General features: G+C 50.9%; 1 long non-coding RNA gene across 1 annotated transcript; it reads right to left on the reverse strand.

Annotated features, from left to right (window-relative positions):
- Positions 1 to 11: 11 nt before the first annotated feature.
- LOC121105535 lies at positions 12 to 5,205 on the reverse strand. The gene is made up of 3 exons (XR_005838104.1): positions 5,107 to 5,205; positions 1,848 to 1,990; positions 12 to 74 (listed from the first exon to the last, which is right to left on the reverse strand). It is a non-coding gene; the product is annotated as an uncharacterized LOC121105535 (long non-coding RNA).
- Positions 5,206 to 9,918: the final 4,713 nt, after the last annotated feature.

Here is a 9,918-nt window from a genome sequence, read left to right on the forward strand (position 1 = left end):
ACGGACGCCTGCAGGCCTCCCGAGGGCTGCGCGAGCTGAGCTGTGCTGAGCGACCGTGTGGGTCGCGAGGTGCCCTGCAGGACAGAAGCGGGGCGGGGAGGGTTGAGCCGACGGGACAGCAGCACACACCTTGCGGGGCAGGAGAGGGACCAGATCCCCTCTCCAGGGGGCCCACGGCATGACCCCTCATGTGGTTGATGAGGCACGATGGGAGTCTGGTAGAGAGGGGCTGTGTTTAGCGGTCTGGGTGGTTTCAGCTTTGCTGAGTCCTAGCTCCCTGCAGACCAGCCGCTGGCAGCCCCCTGAGGCCCGTCCAGACAGCAGGTGCAGAGCACATCACAGACCACGCTGCCCCGGGACAACGAGTCCTACAGCCAAAGTCTCAAACAGAGGCGGGGATCCCAGCCACCAAGAATGCCCTCGGCAGCCTGTGTCCGATTCAAGACACACACATTGAGAGCCCTCCTTGTGCCGGGCACGGGGTGGTGGGCAAGGCACCTGAAGATTTTAAAACACGGAGCATAAATCCCAGGGGAGGCAATCAGGTGACTTGTACAGGAGAAGCAGAATGCGCTGGGAGACATATACCCTGTGTGCCACAGGAAGCCACTCGGGCAGGGGACAATAGAGCTTGGACTATGGGTCAGAGCTGAGACTCTGGAGTCCCACTGCCTGGGTTCTTTTCCTGGCTCTGCCAAGTATCAGCTGGTAACCTTGAGGAAGTAACTTAACCATTCTGTGCCTGTTTCCTCTGATGTAAAATCATCTGCCACTTTGAAAGTCATCTTTCTTCTAACCCTGGGACCCCAATGTTCCCAGTTTGCAAGTGAAAGCCATAGTAAGTCCACCAAGAGAAGAGAAGAGGGAAAAGAAACTTGCAGGCATCTACTGGTCTACCGAGTACCGTGCAGGGAGAATCAAACATCACTTGCCTACGGAGCCCGCCCTTGGAGTGCTCATGCTCTGTTGGGGTGAGGGCTGTAAGAGGACAGGTGCCCAGGATGGGCACTGGGAAAAGTGTAAGGCCCATGCAGCTGGCGGGTCAGGAGCGCTCCCAGCAGAGGCAGTGTTAGGCAGGTGTCTGAAGGACGGGGTAGGCTTTCCAGAGCTAGAGAGGAGACAAAGAGGGACAAGGTGCTACAGACGAGGGTGCTGGGTGGTGCTGGTGGCAGCTTGAGGTGCTCCGCGTGCACTGCCGCGTCTTAAGGAAGTAGCAGGAGGTGGCTGGGGGCACCGCGCTTCATGTCTGCTGAGCCCCCGACCTGCCTGCTGATGCCCACGGTGGGAAGGACACGCAGTGTGCAGAGCACAGGGCGGGGCTCAAATTCTGCCTGGTCCCTTAGGTTTTAAGATGTGTGAACTCAGCCAGCCACTCACCTGGCCAAGCTGCTGTTTCCTCACTGAAAAATGGGGCAAGTAGTACATTCGTTTCTGCATTTATGGATTAAAGGCAATATGTGTAAAGCATGTCACCGCAGCACAGGGTTAAAAGCCCAAGTTTCGGAGCCTGAAGGTCTGGCTTCAAGCCCAGGGCTGTCGGCCACTAGCAGTGTGAGCGTGCATGCATTCCCTCACCTGTCCCAGCCCCGGTTCATGCTACCTCCTAGTGTCGGGGTGCAGGTGGAATAAAGCCAGGGCTCAGGGTCTGCTCACAGGGAATGTTCACTGCACATCAGCTCCTAGTAGCACAGACATGACACCAGCCACACACAGGGGTGCTCAAAGGTGACCATCCCCAGTGGGGATGGTCTTTCTTTGTCGGGAGCTGCCCACACCCACTAGCCAGGCCCCTCGGCCACTGCTAAGTCCAGGCCCCTCCTCGCTCCCCTTCTCCCCTCCATTCTTACCGTAGCCCTTCCTGCTGGACAGTCCAGCTGTTGAGAGAGAGACTTTCGGCTACTGCAGAGGGAGTAGGGCTGCCTGTCTGTGCAAGCCGCAGATTTCTTGATCATCGGGAAATCGATTTCTCCTGTGCAGTAGGGATTAACACCTGAAGCAGGAGAGGAGAAAAGGAAGAAGTCATGTGTGCTCTCAACACGCAAAGGTCCGCTGAGAACACCCTCAGAGCCACCCCAAAGCCACGGGTAGGCACAGGGGCAGCCGCCCAGGCCGCTCTAGCTCTGCCTCTGACCCCCACCCCTCTGCCACTAGGCAGCCCGAGGGCGGTTCCCACTCCCACTACAGAGCTGGGATCAGCAAGGACCCAGGCCCGGGGTCCAGACAGGGCGCGTCCCCGAAGCACCGACTGGTCTGAAAACGGCTTCTGGACCTGCTTCAGCCGCAAGGACACAGATCAAGGTTACCATTGCGAGTTGTGGGTGGGGCGAACCAGTTAAACATAAAGCACTGACTGAGTTCACTGAGAGTGAGGTCACGAAAGCTGGTGCGAAGGCCCAAGTAACTTTTGAAAGGGAAACTACGTTGTGATGATTGTACAATAGTAATACGACTTTGTAACGCACAGTGAACTTGAATTTCGGAATGGGAACGTAGAACACCGTTTTCCAAAGCAGGGGTCAACTTGGGAAAGAGAGTCTCGGGTATTCCTTAGTTAGTGAAACCCAACTGATTAATTAATTAGCACCACGTAAAGGAAACCAGAAGTGGGGATAAAAACTGGATAAACCGTCCAAATCCCAGCAAAAACGAGGCACGCACAGAGCAAGACGCAGGGAACAAACGAGTGACGAGGGACCATAATAGCAAAGTATAAAAAGCAGAAAAGTTAAAGCAAACACTCTTTGTAAAACGAACACCAATGGCCTGAGTGTCTCTCCTTAACGAGATGGCCACGTTTGGTTTCGAGATCTAACAGCACATCGTTTGCAAGAGATAAAACAAGCAAAAAGCATCCAAGGAAAGGCGGGCAGAAACTGACTCGCAATCTGCCGCGCTGGCCCCAACTTAAAAACACGTTTAGACTCTGGCTTCACACCAAACAGCAAAAGTAATGACAGACAGAGTAGGCTTTTTTTTTTTTTTTAAGGCAGATCGTTTAAAAATCAGAAGGAAATATATCCAAATATTTAATCATTCTCTGGATGTGGAAGAGACTTCAACATTATTAGCAAGGGGAAAAAAACCTACAGACTTGATTATAGAAATATATTCTCATCTGTATGTTGAAAATACTTAAAAACAACTGAAGAAAGTACGTCCCACAAATATGACAGCCAAATACTAAAGTAACTAGGAGCCTTTGTATAAATGAACGCTCAAACTGATCTCCCCAAGAGAAAAACCAGTGGGCTCCCCAAAAAGGGAAAGGAACAAACGAAGCAATGTTTAAGGTCAGCTATGTGGAGAGGCTGGTTTTCGGGGGCAGAGAACCGGTCAGGTGCGACCGCGAGGCCACTGAGAGGAATGAATGGCAGTCCGGGTGCAAAGTGTGGACACGTTTAAGAAAATAGGGAAGCCATCTAGGTACCCAGGAACCGGCAAGAACTGGAAGCTGGTGTCATTCCAGGACCAAGGGGCAAGGGAAAGGGACAGCCTTCCCAGAGCCCAGTGGGTGCTGGGTCCATGGGCAGGCCACCCTGACCTGGTGTCTGGTCCCAGCCAGACATGGCCTGCCAGGACCACAGCACGGGGGCACAGGGAATGGGGAAGAAATGCTCCAGCAGCTTCTCCTCCACCCTCCAGTACCTGGGAGGGCCAGGGGGCCAGGGGCTGGGAACCCGGGGGCCGGGGTCTGCTCGGTGCCCAGGGCACAAGCAGGGCTGGCTTCGTGGGTATGTGCCCTGTGAAGTCGCACAGAGCCCCACACTTAGAGGGGCCTCGGCTTGGGTTTTAATGCCCCACCGCCTCCATTTTGAAATTCTTAATATTTGAACAAGGTTCCCATGCTTTCACCTCACACAGATCCCCGCCACTTGTGCCGCCGGTCCTGGGTGAGAAGCAGACCAGAAAAAAGCAGAGGTGGGGGAAGAGGGGAACAGAGAAAGATCTGCAGCAAATACATATTGTTTAATTTTAATACGGTGTGGGCTGTGATTGAAGAAAGAGGTACGCATACACATTACTGGAGTCTTAGCTGCTTAAATCTGGCGGCACGGTTCAAAATTGAAGGCGGACTTACCCTTGAAACTCCATTTCTAGGAAATTTTTCTAAAGGGGGAAATAAGCAAAAACTTATCATAAAAAAAAACAGCCACTAGCAGTCCCCAAATGAGAAATGTGCTTGGCACACCATGGTTCAGGGGTGCACCCTGCAGCAGAGTAACGGGAGACGGAGTGGAAGGACTTGCCCAAGGTCGCACGGATCCTTAACTCTGGAAGCAAGTGGGAGCTCCTAACCGTGCCCCCATCCACGGCCCCTCGTGCTTCCCCCAGAAAATCATCACAAACGTAAGCAAAAGTTCATGGACAAACTCAACAATGCTCATTATCTTAGTGAAAAACGGAGAATGACTTCGCTATCCCTACTAGGGAGTTGGTTGACGAGGTTGGGCACATTCACATAAGAAAACACGAGGCACCCACTGATCATGGTGCTTACGGAGCAATTTCCAAGGACGGGAAGTCGTGCTGTGCGTGCGCATGCGTGGACGCGTGCTCTGCGGGCATGTAGAGGCACAGGAGGGGAAGAACGGAAAATGTTAACATGGATTATTTCTAATATCAGCATGTGGCGTGGTTTTAATCTTTTCATGCTTTTCTGCATTCCTCAAATTCCCTGACTTTGGACTAGGGCTATTCTCTTGGCAGCAACCAAGAATCCTGACATCCTCCAGCCTCTACTTCCATCTGGTGACAGATGAGGTGATGGAGACCTGGGGAGAGCCAGTGGCCTTCCTAAAATCAAGGAGCACGTCAGAAGACAGAGCAGGAGGAAAGCCCTTGCCTTTCCCGTGTCGGCTCTTCCAACATGGCACTGAGTCCAGCGACAGGCAGAGCTTCCGGAACCATAGGGAGCCCTCCAGCTGGCCGGGGACACACAGGTGCAATGACAAATGCCCCCAGAGAGGTGAGCAGACCGCAGCCGTGTTTAATCCAGCTGGACCAGCAGAGACCCACCCTCTCCCAGACCCCCCCGCATCACTGATGCTCCTGGCCCTCAGAGACACCGAGGCTCCGTTCCTGGGGACAGTTCCATGACACACTTACTGGTTGAATTGCTGCGTGTCCTTTGGTGACAGGCTTTGGGAAGCAGGAAAGTACTACTTTGCGCTTCTACTTTTCCAGACTTTTCTCGGGAAGAAGTTGTGGAAGCTTCCTGCAAAATATTTCCCACCTTTTATTCAGCAAGTCAGTTAGAACAGAAAAACAGGCATAGACAGCGGAGGTCTGGGCACCGACCACAGAAGTACTTGTTGGATTGTCTGTCTCCCCCAGTAAATTAAAAGCTCTATAAAGGCAGGGATTTGGAATCACCGTCATCCATTAATCTATAGGTAGAGTGCCGAATAACCATGCCAGCCGATCCACATCTGAGTCTTTGTCAGGCGCTGGGTAAGCAGGTGCGAACAAGCCAGACAGGACATCGGTGTTGGAGCAGTGCTGTTCTAGTGGAAGAAAGCCCTCAATAAAGAAGCAAATACCAGTGATTGGTGATGACAGAGAATGACCCAAGGGGGAAAGACCTTCCCTGAACGGGAAGCTGAGGACACGCATTTCAGAGAAGAGCTCGGGTCAGTTCCCCTGTTCTGCGCATAGGAGGCACTTAGAAACTTCTGTCGAATGAATGTTACATGAATAGGTTTCTTAATATTGAACCATCCATGCATTCTTGAGAGTATTATGATTTTATTATCTTGCTGATTTCCATCTCTGAAGATTTAATTTAGGGCTTTAAAAACCAACAGTCTCAAGTTACACTTGGTTATGGTTCTCTTCGTCTTCTTTACCTTGCCATGGTGATCACATTTTCCTTGCTCCTTTTTTAGACTAATAATTTGGGGCGCTTTCCCACGGCACTGAGTTTATAAAGCAGTATGTTAAGCAGTATACTTGGACTCATCTCTCCGTCAGAGTGAACAACGAAACAGAAAACATATGACTCGGGGATTTTAGGGACAGAGGATAGAAGGACAGAGGGACAGAGGTCAATAATGAGGATAATGGTATTAATTATTTTACTTCTCTTCCTAGAACTGTTTTTATATAACTTAATTACCCACAATGATCTTGACCTAATTCTTGAATTATGTTGGCTGCATTACTCACTACCATCATCCTTGAGTGTGTATGCATGTGTGTGTGTGTGTGTGTGTGTTTTCTCTCAAGAAAGTTATGCAGATGGAAAGCTCGCTGAATATTTGTGTGTCTGAGAATGCTATTTTGTGGTTGTCATACTTAAATTATTTGCTGAGTGTAGAATCTTTGGGTATTTGTCATTGGACCTGGAAACTATTGTCGGTTCAAATGCTACCTGGGATTTAGTGTTCTGGGGGAGAGGTCTGTTAGGGGCACCAGCTGCCCTCTTCTAACTGATACGCCTGCCTTTCTTTGAAGCCAGCCTTGTCAGCGCCTGGTTAATGTCATGCGTCCAGTGTGTGTGTGTGTGTGTGTGTGTGTGTGTGTGTGTGTGTGGACTTGAGCACCTGTCCCACTTCCCAGGGTGGAAGGAGGATCTACTGTTGCCTCTCACTTTGCGCCCAAGAACCCCCCACCCTCCGTCTAGCCCCTGGCACTGTGAGCCGGCAGGTTCGGGGAGGGGAGAGGGGGTCTGCTGGCATCTGCCCCACTCACTTCCCACACGGTCAGCGGCAGGCTAACTAGCCCTGCCCTCAATCCAAAGTCCCCTGCACGGTGTCACGCATGAAGTTCTCAGGGGTTCCAGAATGCGGCTGAGCTCTTTCCGTGGCTTCTTGTTCTGAGATGCACTTTCCCTGTTAGTCTATACAGTCTGAATTCTGGTAGAAACTGACTTTTTGGTAGGAATTCTGAGGCCGGGGAATTCATAGAATGTACTCTGGAGCCATCTGGAGCCAGAAGTGCACTCCCAGCCCTTTTTACGTTCACAGTTGTGTCTAGTTCTGACCCAAGAGGGTCCTCTAAGAAACCACATATCGCTTTCCTTTTATTTCTGGTACGTATCAGCGCTTAAAACAGGAGCTCGTCTTCCTAACACTCACTTTCCTTTTCAGCAGCAGGGGGTGCTGTATTAACCTGAACAAAACTCTCTGCAACCAGGCTCCCCGAGACTCGTCACAAGGACACAGAGTAGGAATTCTACCGAAGGTGGCTTAGCTCATTTGCATTTTTGAGACGCTATCTGTCTAGGATTTAGCATCATGACTAGTCCTTTGAATCAATTAGTTCATTCCATATAATATTCAAAAGATTCCCCTTAATTACAACAGGCCCTGAGGCCATGTCCTCTGATATTATTCCCACTTCTCCATGCTGTCCAGGGACACCACGCAAGTAAGTAATCACATGTGAATTCAGTAGCTCTATTGGGTTTGCTCCGCACAGAGAAGCCTAGTAAAACAGCCAATACGTCTCCTCGTCTAAAGTGCAGCCTTATTTGCAAAGTATCTTTGAAATGTGGATTTTCCCCCATATCTCTAATAAGATGAAGATAAATAAGTAAGCGAGGCATATACAAACCTGAATCATCTTTAAAAATCACGTTTATGAAGAATTTTTGTAATATACATATGCTTGTATTATCATGCTAGGTAAAAAAAAAAAAAAAAAGGACTGGAAATAAATACCCCAAAACAGTAACACCCATCCCTTCAACGAATGTTTCTCAAGCACTTACTATGCACGGAGGCCCTATTCCAAGCAGTGAGGATACGTCGGTAGACAGGGTTCTGCCCTTACGAGCTGGCGGAGCGTGTCTGTGACGGGGTTACGCATACGTATTTTTCTATTTCACAACCCCCTGTACGTTTCACTTTTCCTACAGCAAGCACGGATGACTTTTACAATGAGACCAGAAACAAAATGCATTTTACATGCATTTCAAGTGTCACATGAGTAACCTTAAGACAGTGTGTTGAATGTTCATTTTTTTTCTGTCCATCCTGTTTATAAAGCTCCCTGTCCAAAACAAAACTTAGAAACAGCTCGGCAAGTAAAGCCAATTGATGGCAGAAGAATCCTAGGAATAGGAGACTTTTTTTTTCTTTCTGGTCCAGATTACCTGGAGATGGTTAATGTCATGTTCGGAAGAGGGAAGCTTTCTTTTGGGGTGTCAGGGTTGGCTGTAGGAGACTTTCTCCAGAACCAGCCAGATGAACCCCCAGGCCCCCCAGTGGTGCAGCCTCTTCTGGTCGGGACGGCAGGAGCAACGACCTCACAGGGGTCGACTTAACAACCTCGAACAACTGCTTTCAGCTCCACACTTTTGAACGCAACGGACGGTTATGTCTAAAGATCTAACGGGCTACTGTCCTCTCGGAGATGATCACATGGTAGATCGTTCTCGAGAACAAAATAGCTTTCCTTGGCTCCCAGGGACGCCTGGTCACGCTTGGGCAAGATGTCCTGGGTGGAGTGGTTTCTCCTCAAAGGAGTCTCTGTGGGGTCCCCGCGAACCCCTGCACAGCGCGGTGCCCTTGGCGGCGCACAGAACAGAGTTCTTCTGTTCCTGCTCCCTGGGTGGGGCAGCCCTAGAAGCTGAGGACGCGCCACTGGGGTCAGGGGCTAGCAGACACATTTCCAGACGCGTTTCCCCTCGTTGCCATTGGAGACGGCAGCCTCGGGCTGCGGCTCCGCGGGTAACGTGCCCATCGCTACACAGGTTGCAGTGTCCATGCTAGTTGGCCCGCCGGCGCCCGAGTGGGGAAGGAGGTGGGACTGCCAGGAAGTTCTTCCCAACGTGAAGATCAGCCGTGTGGCTGCAAGGGCTAAGCTGCAGCCCTCAAACACAGACAGAGCCCAAGACCCCGGGGGAGCAAACCCAGAGTGAAGAGGCAGAGTCCTACAGGCAACGTTATTCTGGAGTCTGAAGTCCTCCCCAGGGGCTAGAAGGATCCATTGCTTTCCGGGGAGCGCTCATTTTCTATGTAGATCCCTGACGGCCGGCAGAAGCTTCATGCTTCTGGGGTTAGCTCGCTGCATTCCACTTACGCGGGAGTCTTCTCATTTTCTCTTTGAACGGAGACACCGCGGCAGTGCCAGGCTACGGGAACCGCGAAATAGCATCCAACTGTCCTCGGGTCGAGGCTCGCTTCGGGTGGTTGCGTGGATGCGGCGGCCCCGGGCTTTGATGTGGTCGGTCATGAGGATGAGCACACAGGCCGGGCAGATGGGCTCCGAGATGGTCACGCGGGAGCCGGGGCCACACACCTCCTGATATGGAGAGGAAGGGCGGGAACAGAAACCAGGAAAGCTTCTCAAGTCCTCCTTCTGCTGTGTGCGCTGCATGACCCCGGTCACCTTGTATTTCCACCTTTCCAAATGTCCCAACACGTCCATTCCTGCTGGCTCTGCCCTCGTTCAGAGGATTCCTCTGACACTGGAACATTACAATGGCTTAGGGGTCTAGAGAGGGCCTTTTAAAATAATTTTTAACAAGATTGTATTTATTTATTTGAGAGAGTGAGCACAAGAGGGAGAGAGGGGCAGAGGGAAAAGCAAGCTCCCCACTGAGCAGGGAGCCCGACGCGGGAATCGATCCCAGGACCCTGGGATCATGACCGGAGCTGAAGGCAAGATGCTCAACTGACTGAGCCCCCAGGCGCCCCTTAAAGAATATTTTGAACAAATGGCTCTGGGACGACTAGACATCCACACGTCAAAGAACAAACTGGACCGCTTTCCTACAACAGACAAAAAAACTGGATCATAGACCTACGTACCAGCTACAACTAAAACAATTCTTAGAAGGAAACACAGATCTTCATGACCTTGGGTTAGGAAAACACTTTTTAGATGCGACCCCAAAAGCACAAGAGACAAAAGAAAATGTGGAAATGGGCTTCCTCGAAATGACAAAATTTGTGCTCCAAAGGACAGCGTCAA

This window comes from Ursus maritimus, unplaced genomic scaffold (assembly GCF_017311325.1).
Source record: "Ursus maritimus isolate PB19 unplaced genomic scaffold, ASM1731132v1 scaffold_27, whole genome shotgun sequence".
NCBI lineage: Eukaryota > Metazoa > Chordata > Mammalia > Carnivora > Ursidae > Ursus > Ursus maritimus.